The sequence below is a fragment of the Peromyscus eremicus genome, chromosome 9 (assembly GCF_949786415.1).
Source record: "Peromyscus eremicus chromosome 9, PerEre_H2_v1, whole genome shotgun sequence".
Lineage (NCBI taxonomy): Eukaryota > Metazoa > Chordata > Mammalia > Rodentia > Cricetidae > Peromyscus > Peromyscus eremicus.
Genome location: NC_081425.1, coordinates 76,181,567 through 76,200,846, shown reverse-complemented (window position 1 = coordinate 76,200,846; position 19,280 = coordinate 76,181,567).

The window sequence follows — 19,280 nt, the reverse complement described above, 5'->3', positions numbered from 1 at the left end:
ATCAAACCTGATGATCATTTAGAGCGACTCCAAATACCTAAGCATTTCTGATATAAATTATCTGTATCATCAGCTCTTATTTTTAAAAGAATAAATAAATGACTTGCATTTGTATAAATTTAAGCGTGACAGGCAAAGTTTAACAACTAAAATCTAGACAGGTATAAATAAATACCCCCTCTCCACCCAGTGTTTCATGCCAAGAAATTACACCCAGGGGAAAAGTGAAGCTGTGATCCTCAAGCATAAAATTCCGGTTATTTTGAATCTGGAATTTTGATTCCTTTTATCAGATGACTTCCTAAAATCTCAGAATGAAAAAATATTAACTATGGTCTCTCAGGCCACACTGTACCCCTGCACCCATTCCAGAACAATGCCTGAGAATTCTTTAAAATGGACATATTACTAATGGGAATAAAATGATACATTTGGGAGCTGACAATATCATAATTCAAGCCACTGAAATTATTTATGTATTACTATTATTATGTCCAATTTTGAGCATGGTGTGCATGCATTTTTTTGCATGTGCACACACATACACATATACACACACACATGTGCATGAGTGTATCCCTTTGTGTGTGTGTGTGTGTGTGTGTGTGTGTGTGTGTGTGTGTGTGTGTGTGTAGGCCCACAGGTTGTTGGGAATCATCCTTCATGGCTTTTCTACCTTTGAGGTAAGATCTTTCAATCAAATGAGGAGCTCACCAATATGGCCAGTCTAGCTAGACAGCTTGCTCTGGAAGTCCTCTGTCTCTACGAGACCAGAAATTATGTGGGTTCTGGGGATCCAAATTCTAATCTTCATGTTTGTGCGGAAGGGCTTTAACCACTGAGCCATCTCCTCAGTTCTGTCAAATCGTATATTTAAGAACTAGTCAGTCTCCAGGACCCCATCCCTGTGTGCTTCTGTCCCTTGCACACTGGTGACTAAGCTCTGTTGCTTCATTTGCACCAGTTTATACATAGAAGAAACAGAACGCCAAAGCTTTATCTAACAATTACCTATTGTGCATGACGTCTCAAAGGCAACTTAGAAAACAATACTGCCTAGAAGGTATGTAACCATTTCCTCTTTAGAGACTCTATCCCACCAGCCACGCTTGTTTCAGTTACTGACTCGTTTTCCAGGTAGATGAGAGAAAGACCACAGGGTTGAATTTGAGAAAAGAAAATCTGATTTTGTTTTTGGCTTCCAACTGTCACTGGTGTGAAAAGGGAGAAAAATGTCAAGTGAATATTCATCCGAGGATGCCAGCCTTGTGAAGGTGTCCTGGAATGGAACCAAGTGGTCTGTTCTGTGCTGGGCTGTTTCAAGGTGATCCATTTTGACCCTGGTCATCTTTCCAAGAAAGATCTGGAAAATGCTGCTGTTAAATTGGAGCCTTTGCTTTCTAGAGATCAGATGGAGAACCAAGGTTGTTGTAAAGTCTATAGAAGACACAAATGTCAAGAACTTTAGAGCCAAGATAACCTACACCAGCCCCATGCTCCAGAAACAACCACCTCAAACCACAGAACCAAGACAACCTAGAGCCAATGCTCTAGAAACTACCATCCCCAAACTGCCTGGGCTTGCATGGGTTTCAAGCAGGAGGGGTCAATCCACCCCACCCCATGACCAGCAACTCTTGTTAAACTTCAACACTCTCCTCCCCAGCACCAGTATACTTTGCAGGAGTGGTGGGGGGTGTTGTCCTAATGCTGGAGTCAAGACAGCTCTGATTTGGACTCAAGACCAAGAAAAACAACATGCTCTGGCTTAGAATTTGACAACTTTGAAAGGCAGAGGAGAACAATTAGCTCTCACTTGGGACAAGGTTTGTTTATTTCACTTAGCTTAAGCCAAACCTAATGGTTTTCCAGACTTGGGAAGAACTCCTACTTGGGCCACTCACAGAGATGCATTCCCTTCTGCAAAAGAACATTTCTCCATGCAGGGTCATGAGCCCGTGCTTCTCATTGGGAGAGTTTAGTGAAGTTCATTCCTTCCCACTGTATGTCTTCTCTGTGTGCATTCTTGACATAGCGCCAATCACTCAACAGCATTACAACAGACTTTGTAACTTAAAAAACATTTCATCAGTGGGGTATGGTGACACATGTCTTTAACCCCAACACTCAGGAGGCAGAGGCAGGAGAATCTCTTTAAGGTCAGCTGGTCTAGATATTGAATTCTAGGCCAACTAGGGCTACATAGTGAGACCCTATCTTAAAAACAAACGTCAAAACAAAAGGCATTTGATCACCCGAAAGACTACGGAAAGCAGTAGTAGTTTAGAAACTCACAAAAGCTACAATCCAATTTACACACAGCACTGCTGTTCTCATAAAGTTCCTTTTCCATCCTGGAGACTTACGTGGTTTAAAAAACAATTGTAAATACCTTGTTGAATTGTGACCTTATGCACTGTGAAATGCGCGTGGTATTAAAGGTCAGTTTTAGTAATCCGATTCTGCAACTCAGGCATGTGACATGTGGAAATTTTACAGAGTCAAGTGTAAGTCAGCGATGATTCAGGTAGGAAAGGATGACACACTCAGGGATAAAGGAGGGATGTCTAATGAGAGGAATATTTACCGAGGGGTGGGCAGGGTGAAGGGATGAGTGGAGGGGGCCTTGGAAGCTGTTCTTCCTCCTGTACCTTCAGTAACAAGGGAGGGAGCAGTTACTGGGACCCAGTGAGAGATGCAGAAGACGCAGTCCTCCAGAGCCATGTGGATGGCTACTGCCATAGAGGTGCAGTGAGAGATGCAGAAGACGCAGTCCTCCAGAGCCATGTGGATGGCTACTGCCATAGAGGTGCAGTGAGGGATGCAGAAGACGCAGTCCTCCAGAGCCATGTGGATGGCTACTGCCATAGAGGTGCAGTGAGAGATGCAGAAGACGCAGTCCTCCAGAGCCATGTGGATGGCTACTGCCATAGAGGTGCAGTGAGAGATGCAGAAGACGCAGTCCTCCAGAGCCATGTGGATGGCTACTGCCATAGAGGTGCAGTGAGAGATGCAGAAGACGCAGTCCTCCAGAGCCATGTGGATGGCTACTGCCATAGAGGTGCAGTGAGGGATGCAGAAGACGCAGTCCTCCAGAGCCATGTGGATGGCTACTGCCATAGAGGTGCAGTGAGGGATGCAGAAGACGCAGTCCTCCAGAGCCATGTGGATGGCTACTGCCATAGAGGTGCAGTGAGAGATGCAGAAGACGCAGTCCTCCAGAGCCATGTGGATGGCTACTGCCATAGAGGTGCAGTGAGGGATGCAGAAGACGCAGTCCTCCAGAGCCATGTGGATGGCTACTGCCATAGAGGTGCAGTGAGGGATGCAGAAGACGCAGTCCTCCAGAGCCATGTGGATGGCTACTGCCATAGAGGTGCAGTGAGGGATGCAGAAGACGCAGTCCTCCAGAGCCATGTGGATGGCTACTGCCATAGAGGTGCAGTGAGAGATGCAGAAGACGCAGTCCTCCAGAGCCATGGCTCAGAAAGGGGAAACAGCTGCTGCCCAGCCACAGACGGGAAGGAGTTCCTCTGCCCCTCGCTCCCATCAGGCAAACCTAGTTGTAGTTACTCAACAATACAAGAGGACCTGGGCTGTCTACCCATGAGCGCTAAATCTAGAGGGTAAAATGAAAAGCAGCCAACATGAGCAGATCCACAATTTGTGTTGGGTAGTTCTGCTTGTCATCTTGCCCTCCAAATAGATACCCTTTAGCAAGTGTGGGAAATAGAGATCTGCCCCATTTGCATAGAAAGGGTTAAGATACCATAGATCTCCTTTCCAAAATACTTGCCCTAGACTCTGTGTACTGGTTTAGAATTGAAGTCGTATTTTGAGAAGGATCACTGGGAAAAGAAAAACCTAACTGTGGGCAGGCCCTGCCAACCAAACCACAAGTCGGATAGGTCCACACTGCCATATAAAGAGCATACGAAACAATTCAGCGACCTCTAAACACTAATAAGGACCACAGGGAAACTGGCACAGAGGGGCACACCTATCATCCCATTCCTAGAGAGGCTGGAGCCCAAAGAAAGTGGATTTGTAACCCAACTGGTCTCCAAAGGAAAAAAAAAAAAAAAGGAATGGAATCAGGAAGGGAGCGGACAGGGAGATTTTAACAATACAGAAAAAAAAAAAGAAAAAAAAAAGCACAGGTTCCAGGAGCAACTGCCAGTGTGGCTGGTCCTGCTCCACAGGGTTTGTCTTTGCTCCTTTACTCATCCCCTTTTCTCTTCCCACTTTTGTGACACAGTCTCACTACGTAGCCCAGGCTATCCTCAAACTCAAGGTCCTCCTGTCCCACCTTCCAGAATGCTGAGATCCAGGCCTGTACCACCACACTCCGCCTCCTTCTTTCTTTGGTGCACACACTCCTTTCTTTGGTGCACACACTCCTTTCTTTGGTGCACACACTCAGCACACACTCCTTCTTTCTTTGGTGCACACACTCCTTTCTTTGGTGCACACACTCAGCACACACTCCTTTCTTTGGTGCACACACTCAGCACACACTCCTTCTTTCTTTGGTGCACACACTCCTTTCTTTGGTGCACACACTCAGCACACACTCCTTTCTTTGGTGCACACACTCAGCGCATATTCCTTCTTTCTTTGGTGCACACCCTCAGCACACACTCCTTTCTTTGGTGCACACACTCAGCACACACTCCTTCTTTCTTTGGTGCACACACTCCTTCTTTCTTTGGTGCACACACTCAGCTCACACTTCTTCTTCCTTTGGTGCAAGCTCTAGTAGAGCTGTAGATGTTTTTTCAGACTCCCCAAGTTTTCCCAGACAAGTTATTTCATTGCTCAGAGTTCCCATTTTCTCATCTCTAAATGATCCCCATTTTTCAGATCTCCAGGACATTTAGCACTATGCCTGGACACAGTAAATGCTGAGAAGTTTAGGACCTGTGTTTTCCTGGATGCCCAGTTTAGAGGGCGTTCTGACTTCACGCACACCTGGCTCCACTTTCTGATACTTGGACGTGGTGGTGATGGTTGGAGTGATTCTGCCCTTGTTCCTCTATCAGGTAACAATCAAGAATTGTGTGAGTTCTGATACACGGGCTCCTGGCTTAACCTTAACATTGTGTTTCTACTGATGCCACCCAAGTTTTCTTGGAAACAAAGTCATACCTTAGAACCCTTAACAAGTAAAAGAAGCATGAGCACCCCAGTTTGCAGAGCGGGAAGCTAGGTGCGCAGGGTTAGGTGAGGAGGCTATTAAGGGTGTTCCAGTTAGAATTACTATCGCTATGATGAAACACCATGACCAAAAGCAAAGTGTTCATCACTGAAGGAAGTCAGAACAGGAACTCAAACAAGACAGGAACCTGGAGGCAGGAGCTGATACAAAGGCCATGGAGGGTGCTGCTCACTGGCTTCCTCCCCATGGCTTGCTCAGCCTACTTTCTTATAGAACTGAGGACCACCAGGCCGGGGTGGCACCATTCACAGTGGGCTGGGGCCTCCCCCATCAATCACTAATTAAGAAAATATCCTACAGGCTTGCCTACAGCTGGATCTTACGGAGGCATTTTCTTGAGGTTCCCTCCTCCCTGATGACTTTATCATGTATCAAGGTGGCATGAAACTAGCCAGCCCAGAGGGTATCCTTTAAGTTGCCCCCATGATTATGGTTCTGATCAAAACTCTAATCTGTAACCACATGACCACCTGTTTTTTTTCCTTCCCCTCCCCCTTGGCCATGTACACTAGTTGGGGGAGGGGTGGGCATTGGATTGTTAATGGAACTTGGTCCTTCATGTCAGTGACTTAGTGCTTAGGTGATATCAGAGCTAAAACCCACACTTCGGAATGGGACTCCTTAGCTCCTAGTTATCAAATGACATCTTTACTAGAAATAACTAGCAGCTAGTCATCTCAGCCCTAAGGATGTGCATGATAAATCCAGCATTTAAAACTGGCAACAGCCAGACCTTTGTACATAGAGTTGAGACTATCTTTTAGCTCTTAGAGGGTGTCTCAGTATTTCCACACTGAGTTTAGAGAAACCAGCCAAAAAGGCCCTGACTTTTGAAAACACATTCACTTTTTCCTGTGTTCTTAAAAAGAAATGTCCTGGTGTTACTTGAGGATGAAAGACACAATAAACAGAATGTTATGGGCTGCATACTGCGGTGTGCTGCTCTCTGACCTGTAAAAATAAATCTCTTTGTGTAAGTAGGATAAAAGAAGAACATGCCTAAGTATAAATGAGGGACCTTTATTCTCTTTACTACCTATTATGGTGATGGGGGAGTTGAGCTCCCACCCTGAGAGGAAACACCAGCTCGGATGTTCACAACTTTCCATGACACATCGGTTTGAAACACTAATAAGGAAGGTGAAGATGTAGACACTGTCTGCCTTTTACAAGGTTTTTTTTGTGTTTTTTGGTTTTTTTTTTTTTCAGTACTGGGGATCAACACCAGAGCTTCATCGTGGTCTAGGCAAGCACTAGACCACTGAGATGCATCCCCAGGCCCCCTTCTAAGAATCTCTTGTTTTTCCCCCACAATGTTATAGTGACACCTAATGGTTGCAACGACTTAGTATGTGAGAAACATTATTATTTCATGATCAATATTAATGGCATCTTCAAACAATAAAGTTGTGCCTTTAGTTTATCTATTGAACATGTTAAGAATATAAAATAGGATATTTTATAGTAGGACTATTAAGTAGGAGGCCAGTCACCCAAGGAGAAGTAGAGTGTTATTCTATGCACAGCACAATACAAGGTTAACCCAGAAAGCTGAGCTGGGGCTGGACTGCAGAGGGAGAAGGATCTGGTGGTGGTTTTATCCCTCTCTTTCTCACCTCCTTCTTCTCTCACCTCCCTCCCGGCTCAGACCAGCCAAATGTCATTTTACCCCACAGAAACCTTCTGTGGATACTCTTTCTAAAACCCCAAGATGGCCTCAAATTCACTATGGAGCCAGGGATGGCCTTGAACTCCTGTCTCTACTTCCCAAATGCTGGGATTGCAAGTGTGTGCCACTGTGCCCAGTTGTGTGCAGTGCTGGAGATGGAGCCCAGGGTGTGAGCATACAGGTAAGCACAACAGCTACACCCTTTGTTATGCTCCCCTTTAAAATAAGAAGCAACCCAGTGAGTTCCTCTCTATGAGAGTAGGGTGTCCATTATTGGTGAAATTATTAAGGCCACTCCACGTAGTTAAAAGGGAGGTTTATTTTGTGGGGTAACTTACAAGTGAAGGGATAGGCTACAGGGTAAGGTGTGGCACAGTCAGGCGGTGTTCTCTGGAGAACTCTGCTCAGTCTAGCTCCAGCATCCAGGGTCCAGGAACCAAGAGAGCCGCACATCTGGATCTTGGGTCTTCAGCGTCCTCTCTCAGCCCCGCCTTGTAGGCATGACCATTACCGAAGCCTCAATGGGGGTTGGAACTTCCAGGTCAAAGCTGGAATGGCTACACACTACAGTCCATGCAAGGGGATAACTCCATGACCAGGCTTGTAAGCCTGAACAAGGTGAAAGATGCCCCTGTAGGATGCCTACCATAGGCCATCAGGACCCAACTGGCGTGAGAATGGTGTCTGTGTAGGGCAGTTGGAGGTTCAGATTTGGGCCAACAGCTTTAGCAGGAAGAAGGAGGTGGGGGGGGGGAGTGGTGGCCATGATGAGAGATTGGTCATTTAGATGGGTTTAACAAATAAGCCAGCATTTGAAGAGAACAGAGAGAAGATGTCACAGATGAAGAGTAGAAATGAGAATAGATACTGTGGGGCCAGACTGGAAGCAAGGACTTGGTTCTAGCTCATATTTTTCAAAATACAAACATAAATACGTGTGTATCTTCTCTGGCTTTATTCACCAAGAGAACACAAAATTTGCAAGCCTTCCCCCAACCCAATGGTAACAAGGACTCCTCGTGCCAACTTGGTCTTTACATAGCGTTTTTGGGGTTTTTTTGTTGTTGTTTTTTCTAAAGAAGACAGTGAGTTTCATGGAAATGATTGATTCCAGGGAGAGAATCGAACGAATCTATTTAATATTTTAATTTTATTTAATATTCTATCCTGTAAGAAAATTGAGAGGGGTTCAAAGAACAAAATAATCACACCACAAGAACGTTGAAGCTGGATTCAAAGAGGATTCCCACCAACCAAGGTGGTGCAAATTCAAACTTCAAAATGTAGAATGGTAACAGATCATGGGTGTGTGTGCAATACTGTTTTGTGCAATACACAAAACTGACTCCACACAGACAAGAATAAGTTTTGAAGTGAAAATATCTGCCGATAAAATAATTGCTAATGGCAAAGCAAGGAAGGAACTTGATGGTGAGATGTTCAGACAGGCTTTGACTGAGTCTGAGGGGCAGAGCAGACAGCACCAGTGATGGACACAACTGAAGTCACAAGCCAGAAGACTGTGTGTAATACGCCCTGGAATCACTTTTGGGAGGGTTCCTTCTGTCAAAGATTTTCGTCCCACAATCATGAAGAAAGACCAGCCCTGTGATCTTCAAGAGCCCGAAACCATGGAAGTCAAGGAGAGGTGAAGAACGATCCCAGACAGAATTCTTTCCTGAGGGTCAGAATGAGCAGATATGAGTGGTTCTGAATTAGATCCTTTCACTGGGGTCTATTAGGACAATTAGCAAAATGTAGCTTGGTATTGAGAGCTAAATGGTAATGCGTCCATCTTAATTTCCTGCCTTTGGTTATTGTCTCATGCTAATGTTGGATAATATCCTCGGAAAAACACACTGAAGTCTTCATGGTGATGATGTATCAGGTCCAGAACCCAATCTCAAGTAATTCTGAGGAAAAGGTTGTGTCCTATGCTCCTGGTGCTTCTGTGAGCTCACGGTCATGTCAGCATTAAAATTATTTAAAGATAAATCAGGAAGCTTACTTCCTGCAGGGGAAAGAAAACAAGATCACAAGTTCATGGTTTTTGTACATCTGGAAAGATTAGTCTAAGCTATAATCACAGTCTAATTTCTAATCCTCAGGTTAGGTAGGGGTTGTGTATCAGTGTCTGTGTATGTGTGTGTGTGATGTGCATATATGTGTGTTCATATGTATATGTTTGTGCTGTGTGTGCATGTTGTAAGTTCATATATATATATATATATATATATATATATATATATATATATATGCACACATGTTTGTGCACACATATGTAAAGGCCTGGTATCAGATGTCTTCCTCACTCTCCACTTTTACATATCAAGGCAGAGTCTTTGATGAACCTGGAGCTCGCCCATTCTGGCTCCTCTAGCTAGCCAGCTTGCTTCTGGGGTCCTCTCTCTGCCTCCTGGGTGCTGGGATCAGGAGCTGCCTCACTGGCTGGCCTTTTACATGGGTTCTGGGCTCACAAACGCCAGTCCTCATTCTTCTGTGACAAGTACTTTATTCACTGAGCCATCTTCCCAGGTTTGGTGTTAGTTTCCATCAAATGTTTGGCTTCTGAGTTATAAAGGACTGAATATGTACGAAATAGGAAACAAAATAATGGTGTGGTCCATGGAGCTGCTTTTCTAAGAACCGTTAGCTTTGTCTAGCTCACCTGCTCACCAGTCAGTAAAGCTAAGCACTACTATGACATTAAAGTTTGCCTTCAAGGACTTCTACCCCTGATCATCCTCTTACTAGAAGAGAGAAATAAAGCAAACACATCTACAACTACAAACTGTTATTTAAGTGTACATGCAGTATTTTGAAATCACAGTGCCCTTTTTCCCAGTGCGGACTTACTGAAAATTTTAAGTATCACATGAGAGAATGATTCTCTGTCCCAAAGAAAACTGAGGCATGCCCACTGGAGGCCCGGGTCCTTATATAATTGTTTGAACTTTGGGGTTTCACACGTTTCTCAAGCTTCTTCCATTGCCGAATATTTGCTTAACGATGTAAAGATGTGTTGCATTTGTTGAATTATGTAAAAATGTGTTGCTGTTTTACCTTGCCTGCCTAAGGCACCTGATTGGTCTAATAAAAAACTGAATGGCCAATAGTGAGGGAGGAAGTATAGGCAGAACTTCCAGTCAGAGAAAGTAAATAGGAGGAGGAATTTAGGCATGAAAAAAGAAGAAAGAAAAGAAGACCACAGGGACCAGACAGACAGACACAGAGGAAGTAGGAAAGCAGGACATACAGAATGAAAGAAAGTTACAAAGCCCTGAGGCACAATTAGGAACAGAAACAATTAAATAAGGTTAAAAGAACTAGTGAGACCGGCCTAAGCGAAGGCCAAGCATTCATAATTTATAATACGTCTCTGTGCCTTTATTTGGGAGCTGGTTAGAGGCCCAAAGAAAATTCCAACTACCCTCCTCTTCCTTAACTACAGAATAGCTGCTCTTAACCGTATTTACTACTCAGCTCAGCTTCTACCAACACACAGCATTCCATCTCCCCAGTAAAGATTCATTAACCCTTTAAAACTATTTACCTCACGTGCTTGGTGGGGGTGTGGCTGTGAACATGTGGAAGTAAGGCAACAATCTGTGGGAGCCGGTTTTCTCCTTTGACCACACAGGTCCTAGAGGTCAAACTTAGGTCATCAGGCATGACGGCAGGCACCTTTACCCACTGAGCCATCCTGCCCCTCTGAGATTTATCATTCTTTAAAGTAAATTTACGTAAGACTTTTTCCATAATGTGGCTACCACTAAACTTTCCACAGTTTCCATGTAAGCAGCAAATAAATCTCTTCGCTGACTTTCCCCACCAACCATAGATCTATGCTGGAGAGCATAGAGGGTTATATTTACTCTAGAGAGTATGTAACAGCACACCCAGGGGATAGAGGCTGTTGTCTGGACATTAGTCAAAAGGATGGTTCATTCTTCTCACTATGGATGTCCTCCCAGCCTGTCTTCTCCATGCTGACAGAGGCTTTGCCCTTGGAGAAAGAACAGCACAGTCATTAGTATAAGGTTTAGGCATCATCTCAAATCTTGCTCTGGCCATTACTGAGCAAGACAACATCAGAACCAACAACAACAGCATCATGCTTGTATGTAGCTAACGGCTTTGTCAGGTATCACTGGTGGGTCTAACTGATTGAGGTTGACTGAAGCCCTGAGGCCCTGAAGTCGGAGGTGATATACCTCATTGAAAATACATTTGTGTTCACAATAAGAATAGCCCTGACGGAACCGACTTCTCTCCACACCACCCACAAACAATATCTTTCCTTCCAGGTAGTCTCATTCTTCTCTCTCATTTCATTCAGGCCTTGGCTCAATGTCACCACAATAGAGAATATTTTTTGACCTACATAAAGTAAAAAATAACTCTATAAAATATTCCATATTCCCACCACCACCACCATTCTGTTTATTTCTTATGGTCCTTTTCATTCTTCTCAGGACCTGGTATTATGCACATGTCTCTGTTATGTGCATACTTATCATCTTTCTCTCCAAGTAAATAAAAGACTCCTTAATGGCAGACCTTTTTTTTTTGTTTGCAATTGAAACACTTCAAATAGTAGACTTTCAATAAATATTTATTGAGTTAACAAATGAGTGTATCTAATTTTCAGCTAAGTTTAGAAACAAATAACCCTAACTTTTAATCAAGTCCAAAGATCCTTGGGAAAATGTAGTATTGCCACATTTGCTAAGGGGAGAAGAGGAGGAGGAGGAAGAAAGCTTCAGTACAGTTAATACAAAGGCAGAAAAGCCCTCAAAATAGCCTTCACCATGAAGCTCTTGATGAACATTAAAAGCAGTGTGGACTTCTGTGTTTTTTCTTTTTTTTTTCATTTTGCGATGCTTTTTGTTTTCTTCCTCATGACATAGGTTTCCAGGAGCAATACCCCATTCTATAGCCACCTAGAGGAGTAGGGGCCTTTCTGATGCCTGGAAACCAGTTCCTTCCTAACTCGTCAGCTTCCCACACGATTGATTCCCGTCATTACCAGCTTCTCAGTGGACAAATCAGTGTATGCTGGCTCTGCCCACCTGTGCTCATCTCAGTTCATGAGACCTTGCCATCTCAGCATTAACTGCCAACCTGACACAGCCTAGAGTCACCAGAAAAAGGAGTCTCAGTAGAGGGATTGCCCAAATCAGACTGGCCTGTGGGCATATTTATGGGATGCAGGTGGTCATCTTGATTGTTATTTGATATAAGAAGATAAAACCCCTTGTGGGCAACACCATTCCCTGGGCAGCTGGTCCTCAGTCATACACGAAGCTAGCTAGGATTGGAGCCTGTGAGTAAGGAGTGGATTCCTCTCCTGACTCTGCTCAGTGATCAACTGTGACCTGGAAGGATAAGCCAAATCAACCCTTTCCTCGCCTACGAGAGTTTTATCACAACAAGAAAACTCAAACTAGAACACCTGCCAGCCTGGAACTGAGAAATTCTACTTCCACTTCGCTGAGCCTTGGCTTCCACTGCCCTGAAGCCTCCCGTGCCTCAGTTTCCCTGTCCTAGTATACAGGATCCATATACAAGTCTTTGGGGGGAGCAGACTTCTTACTATGATCATGATGAAAATAAAACCAATTTAACACTGATCAATAACTTCACTATAAGCAGCCTGGCCCTGCATCAAACTCTAGATCTGGAAGTGCTAATTGTGTTAATAAAATGTGCATCTCATCAATGCCTGCACAATTGTACTATGACCCAAGTCTTAAGAAGGAAATTTAATATAGACAGAAAACAACTTCAGACCAGTTGCTTTTCTGCCATGGAGGATCTCACAAACAGCATACAGCTTTTAAGAAAAAGCTGGAAGCAAAACTAGCAAGGCCCCAATTTTGTCAGCTGCTCATCCCTGAACTTGCTCTATCTCAACTTAGAAGAAAACGACACAAGAAGCTTAGCTTGGTCAGTTGCAAAACTATAAATTTCAGGAAGATTTATCGGTGTATAAATTATATCTTGGAAATAATGGCATTATACTTAAACCCATCATTTTCTGTGAACTTTTCTCCAAGCAAAATAAAACTGACATCTGATAAGCACTTATTTCTGTTGCCAAAGAGCGATGCACTGGGGTTTAGAGTTAGAATCTGAAGCTTGCCTTTCCTAAGAATTCAGATAAAAATCCCAAAATAGTGACATAAATAAAAATCCAGGCCAAAAACTATATACAAAACCCCTTTAGCAGGCTTCCAATGTAAATCTTCAACCAGAAGTCTTCTCTTTCTTCTCTTTCTTTCTTTTTTGGGGGAAAGGAGGGTTTAAGACAGAGTTTCTCTATGTAACAGCCCTGGCTGTCCTGGAACTTGCTCTGTAGACCAGGCTGACCTCAAACTCACAGAAATCCTCCTTCCTCTGCCTCCTGGGTGCTAGGACTAAAGGCATGCGCCACCAGTGCCCAACCAGAAGTCTTATTTTTCATTCAGACTATTTCAAGTGATGGATCTTTGGGTTTTGTTATTTTGGTGTAAACCCACAGCCTTTGACACACTAGGCAAAGGCTGGACCCCTGAGCTGCAACCTGGAGTGAGCAGTCCTTAAAGAATCAGGACCATCATGGGCTTCTAATTTTGCTAAAAATTAAACACAAAAGTAACCAAGTCAGTGAGTACATGCTGTGAGAGTTTGAATTTGGAGTGTGAAGAGATCATTTTGACTGTTGACTGTATAGTTCATCTTAAATGTGAGTAACTGAACACGTTCACCAAGGGATTCCATCTCCAGAAATGTCTTTACAGCTAAAAGGGTTCTTCCATAGACTTCCTTGGGAATGTCCTATGAAAATCAAGTGACCTTTTGGTTTTAGTTTTTAGAGCATACAGTTTTGCAAAAAGGATTTAGGACCGTGGCAGCGTCAAACCACACACAAATTGTGTATAATTGTTCACACACGTGAACAAACATTTTTTTAAAAAAAATTACTCTTCTTTTAAGACTCCATTGCCTGCTGCATATGTTGATGGAGCAGTAAACATTTGCTACTTTATACTAACGAAAAAAAGAAAAAAGTTCCATTGTTAGTGACGAAGGACTCAGAAATACATGGCACCCTATAGTGAACAAAAGGAATATCCTTCAAATTACATCCTACTAGACTGTTTCAGTCAAGATGATATGATTGATGCATATATATGAGGCACTTGGCTGATCAGAACAGATACAATTTAGCTATGTTTTCCCAGAATCCCCTCTTTTTTCAGAAGCTGCCAGCATTCCTCAGGCCAAAGCCGTGTCTCTCTGACCTCTGCTTCCATCATCACATCGCCTTCTCTGGCTCTGACCCCCCTGTTTCCCACTGATCATCACCAAGTCTACCTCGATCATCCAGAGTTTTCTCTCCATCTACCATCCGGAATTATTTCTGCAAGTACCTTTTAACATGTAAACTAAAAGATGTGGGACTCAGGTATGCACCCTTACATGGGGACATCACTTCATCTACCATGCAATTTTGAAGAATTAGGAGGTTGACCTTGACACACTCATCTTACTATGGATCTCATTAAGACTTACAATGAATCTGTGCTAATTAGAATGATTCTAGGAAAGATATAAATAGACAGATCCAAAGACAAGGCTACCATGTCAGGAACTTGGTGTAGGACAGAAGTAGTTTTTCAAATTAGGAGGGAAAAGCTAATAAACACCATTGAAACTATTAGTTGTCTATGCAGGAAACAGTAATTAGATCTCTACTTGACCATGTATGAAAGTAATTTCCAGGTAAGTCATGTAGACATAGGCAAAGAAAATAGAAAAGTGTAGGCAAATAATCTTAGAAGCTCAGATGAGAAAGATTTCTTAAACAGAACCAAAAAACACACATGGTGAGTTTTATACATAAAAATGTAATGCTTGTCACAATAAAAATGCCATGCATAGTGTAAAATGACAGTCATGAACTTCAAAACATTTCTACCATTCTTGCAGCCAAAACATTAGTATTTAAAATATAGATAATTTCTACAAATCAATTGGTTATAATTACATAAGATTAACTGAAACTAATAAAAGTTCTAAATGTAAGAGCTAAAACCATAATACTCTGAGGGGGAAAATAGAGATCAGTTTTCATAGCCTTGAATTGGAAATAACTTCTTAGCTATAACGTCAAAAGCACAAATAAAATAAAAAAATAGATAAAATAAGCATCAGAATTTGAAAATTTTGTGCATCAGAAAACTATAATGAATTTAAAAAGCAAGCATATAAATTCAGAGAGATATTCACAAATTACATATTTGAAACTCCTAGCATCTAGAGAACTTACAACCCAACAGAAAGATAACTCACTTATAAAAATGGAAAATATTTGAACAGGTATTTCTCTTAAAAAGATATTAAGTGGCCAACAAGGACCTGAAAAATGCTGAAAGTCATCAGCTATTATTAAGTGCAAATTTAAAAACCACACAAGTTACCAACTCTATACCCACTAACATAACTATAGTCATAGTTTAATGGGAAGTAGACGTCAGCAAGGGTGGCAGAATCCACCCTTTAGATATTGTTGATAAGAACACAAAACAGTGGCAGGGAAATGGTTCAGTCAGTCAAGTGCCTGCCACAGATGTGTGACGACCTGAGTTCAGATCTCCAAGACACACATAAAAAGTGGGCATGGAGTTTGTGTCTGTTCTGCCAATGCTGGGGACGTAGAGACAGTGGGTCCCTGGAGCTCGTTAGCTAGCCTAGACAAACTAATATGCTCCAGGTTCAGTGAGAGGCCTGACTCAAAAAGTGAGGTGGAGAGTGATTGTGGAAGACATCACTGTCTACATGTGGCTTCCATATGTACATACACATGCTTGTTCACCCACCCACACACAAAAAAGAATTCAAGTCACATATAAACATCACACACACACACACACACACACACATCATGAAAGTAGGAAGGGGTTGGGGTTCTGTGGCAAGGGAAAGGGGAGAAGAGAAGATAATGGAGGAATATGGTCAAAGTACATTTATATATATATATATATATATATATATATATATATATATATATATATGAAACTGTGAAAAACTAAGTAAGTTTTTCAATGGTTCCACACCCACTTAAGTCTAAGTGATGCTGAGTAAACAGAGAAGGAAGCTTTTCACAGTCCAGACTGTAAGTTCTCACCATGGACGTGTAGCTTTGGACCAGTGTCGTGCAGTTTGCACTGAAAGTTAAGTGTCTGGGTTTACGTCCCTCTTGTAAGCATTTGGGAGGAGTGGAAAGGAAGATAGAAAATAAAAGTAATTTATTGGTGTAGCTACTGCAGAATACAGTCCTCACAACACTGAACAGAATTACATGTGACCCAGCATTTCCATTATGTACCTATTCCCAAGAATTAAAAACAGGAACTAAAACAGAAGCCTATGTGGCAATGTTCATAGAAACACTATTTACAATAAGCAGCAGACTGAAATAATCTAAGTGTCTGTCACATGATGGGCGAACTAAAAAACATGCTGTATACACACAACCCATTATCATTCAGCTACAGAAAGGATTGAAGTATAAGGCCAGAATGCTGATAGGCATGTGGGCAGAGAAGGCTATTTATGAGTTTTCAAATGGGAACCAGGACTGTATAGACTGGAAGCTGTTTGTGTAACACTCTGGCAAATAACTTATCTACATTTTGTCCATGTACTGAAACTCTAGCAGGTTGAATTGAAAGGTGATGAAAAAAATTCATCTGGAGGGAGAGATTTCCAGTTTGCTCAGAAGGCAAGCTGTGGCTTGGGGTTTGCTACCTCACTTTAGTCAGATGTACAGAGAGAAGTGGGAGCATAGAGAACAGAAAGATCCCAAATGCTTGCCTCTGATCCACAATGAAAACCAGAGCTGGGGCCGAGGGAAGTGTGGCTGTCAAAGAGATTAGGGACATTAAAACAAGCCGAGCACTTTGCATTCTGACAGTAGAAAGATGTCTTGAGGGTACTTCAGAATTGGCCAGATTTTAAATCATTTTTAAGACTGAGCTTTGGGGTGCACTTTTAAGACGAGCGCTTGGGGACGCCTTGCTCACACAGGACTACCTACAAAAATGTTTCCTCGTGTTCAGTCATCTAGGCCCTCAAAGGTCCCTCTGATTGCAGGAATCCCGACTACTGGTAAGGCTGGTGGCAGACACTGGTGTTGGCCATGTAATGCTGGTTTTGCTTGGATATAGAAGGCAAGAGATATGGAATCATGGAGGCTTTCACTCAGATGCCAAAGAAAGAACCGGAATCCAAACGGTATGTGAGGGTGAAATGCCTGAGGGAATCCCCGAAAGGCAGAGCATGAAGACGTGGGAATGAAGTAAAAAAAAAAATGTCATGGAGACCCCAACAAGTCAGAGATGCCAGGAATATAGACTAGCTGTTGAGAAAAGATGCAGAGAACAAGCAGAGCCGGCTTAGGCCTGGGTAGGCTGTGAGGGGACCATGAAGGCAGCCATGGAGGCTGTGGGGGCTGGGCTGCACAAGCAAGTCCCTTGGAACTCACACGATGATGTCACTCATCCTGAATGCCAGATGTGCCAGGGCAACAGATTTAATGTTGGCCTAGCTAGATCTCAGTACTACTTCTGTCCCATGCCTGCTCTCCATGTCCCCACATCTTACACTTTGACTGGAAATGTCTTCCCTGTTAGCCTGTGCACTACAAATATGAATTTGCTTTTTTTTTTTTTTTTTTTTTTTTTGGTAGGGGCTCACAGATAAGAACCTCAGATTTAACTTTTGAACAAAGCTGTAACTGTGAAGACTGTGGTGGGGAGCTCTTAGAGGCACATGGAATTCTTCTGCTTTGTGAAATGGACATAAGCTTTGGGGGGGGGCAGGTTGGAATACTTCCTATGGGAAGATGAAACGTTCCCCATAAGCTTATGTTGGTCCCTATCTGGTGGTGATATCTTGGGAGGTTCGAAAAACCTTAGGAGGTGGGGCCTGGTTGGAGAAAGCAGACCACTGGACACATGCCCTTGGAGGGTGCGTTAGGACTCAGGCCTCTTCTTGCTATCTCTCTGCTCCCCGGCCTTTGTGACATAAGCAGCTTTGCCACACCATGCCTTATCACAGGCCCAAAGCAAGGAGGCTAACTGACCCTGGCGTGAAATGTCAGAAACCATAATCAATAATCACTTCCTCTTTAACAAAGAAATCATAAAAGGAACGAAGTATTAATGCAAGGCACAATGGAACGAACACGGAAAACATGTTAAGTGAAAGGAGTGGGACACAGAAGGTCACACGTCACATGATTCCATTTGTGAAACACCAAGAAAGTCGCATGTCACGTGATTCCACTTATGTACAGTACCAAGAATCAGCAAGTTAAGAGATTTATGCTTTCGGAGCCTTGGCGGGGTAGAGAGGGAGGAATTGCTTAATGCATATGTGTTCCCTTTCCAAATGATGAAATGTTGTGTAACCAGACAGAGGTGGTGGTTGCGCAACATTGTGGATAACTGGATTTCACCAGTGGTAAAGGTTATGATATGTACATTTTACTACATAAAATAAGCAATATGCTGCAACGCATCAAAATGCTGTGCTTCTCACAACAGACAGCACCATGAGAACTGTTGAAAGATAAACTGTTCATTATTTTTAAGATGCTTGTCATCCACATAGCCAAAGAAAGAATAGTAACAAAATCATAAAAAGAATGTCCATAAATCTTTCTATTGAAAACACAAATGACACAAAGGGAAAACAAGCAGAGAGCCAACCAGACAATTTGCAGAAGAGTCTGATATGAAATGACCAACCAAACCGTACAAAGTTAGGATCAATCTCATTATGATCGGGAAAGCACAAATCCAAACACACTTTGTGTTTTGTCAGACACAGTTCGAACACCAGTGAAAATGAAAATGAATGATGAATTAAATAGAATGCCTTGCTATGGAAAGATCCTCCACAAGTGTCGAGTAAAATACAAGTCTCAGATGGATTTGTAGAATAAACTGACACTCGCATACATTTTTAACGCATTAACTGTGAGTGGGGAAGACATCATAGAAGGCAGGAACACATTAGGAAGGAAGCCCAGCAACTTCTTGATGGTAGTTGTCCCTGGAGATGAGGGAGACACCAAAGGAACATTATCTACAATTTTTATTTCTTAGAAGAAACCTGAAGCCAACAAAACACATGGTTGATGTTCATCAGTTCTGAACAGTTGGCACTGATGTCTAATATATCTTCTGTACTTTTTAACTGAGAGGCACTTTCGGAGTTAAATAACCAATAATGTATTGTCTTATTACTAATAAACAAGATACAGCCATGCAAAGACTACATAAATCTTGCTATGGTAAGAAAATTGACTAAATGTGTGTGTGTGTGGAGAGACACACAGAG